The 1,077-nt window shown below is 40.1% G+C and overlaps 1 protein-coding gene across 1 annotated transcript in view; it reads left to right on the top strand.

Moving 5' to 3' along the window:
- Positions 1-1,077, top strand: part of LOC121914363 (transmembrane protein 184A-like) — a 308,956-nt gene that overhangs the window by 54,757 nt on the left and 253,122 nt on the right. The window lies entirely within an intron of this gene.

The following is a 1,077-nucleotide window of genomic DNA, read 5'->3' as shown; positions in this document are numbered from 1 at the left end:
CGATGAAGCAATGTGTCGATCAGTTACTCATTTTGTTGTCTGCCTTCAGGTCGTTTCAATAATAATAATAATAATAATAATATCTTTTAAATTTGTTTTAACTCGGATATAGTTTGTGTTTTAAGGGGGTTGGGAATAGATGGTCGTGGGAATGTATAATTTTAATGTCGTAAGCCGCCCCGATTGAGTTTCGTAGAGGGGCGGGATATATTTTATTGATGATGATGATGATGTTTTACGGTGACCCTAAGACGAATGTGTCATGGGGTTTTCACAATAAAATTTGTTCAGAGGAGGTTTGCCATTGCCGGCTTCTGAGGCTGAGAGTGTGTGACTTGTCCACCGCAAGTTTCAAGGAGGAACTGGGATTCGAAGCCTGGTCTCCAGTTGTAGTCCAACGCTTAAACCGCTATAGCATTCCTGAAGTTGTAGAGCTTTATAAACCTGACACAAAAGAGGAAATGGCGGGGAGAAGGAAACAAGCATTTTGAGTTGTTCATTTCACTGTCCATACCCCATATTTAAATTAAAATACTTCGACTCCACATTAAAATGCTCCTATCTGCTTTCTTCACATGCATAGCGATGGGTAAAGCAATGCCTTGGGTGATCGTAACTTTAGTGTTCAGTTGTGTATCTTTACACTTGTTTAGGATCTTGTCTGGTTCTTCCATGGCTGTTCTTCCCATTCCTAATCTTCTTCTGATACATTGACCGCAGTCTCCATTATGATCAGTGTTCGATCCAAGATACTGAGGAATCTTTTATCTCTATTTCCTTGTTATCTATAAATAATAATAATAATAATAATCTGGGTTGAAAATGCTGGACTTTACAAAATAAAAGCTAAATATAAATTCGCGTTCCTTAGCCATGCTCCCAGTGGAGGACATTTTTGAAATTCCTCCTGGACAGGAGGTTGAAATGGAGGACATGTCCTGGAAAAAGAGGTCTGGTCACTCTGGATGGAGGACATTTTGTGAAAAGTAGGACATGTTTTGTCAAACCGCTTTATTTCTGCAGTGTGGAAGAGCTGCATCTGGCAAAGGACCCGTTTGCATCGCAGAGGCTGCAATC

This window comes from Sceloporus undulatus, chromosome 8 (genome assembly GCF_019175285.1).
Source record: "Sceloporus undulatus isolate JIND9_A2432 ecotype Alabama chromosome 8, SceUnd_v1.1, whole genome shotgun sequence".
Classification (NCBI taxonomy): Eukaryota; Metazoa; Chordata; class Lepidosauria; order Squamata; family Phrynosomatidae; genus Sceloporus; species Sceloporus undulatus.
This window is presented reverse-complemented; position numbering and strand designations above follow the sequence as displayed.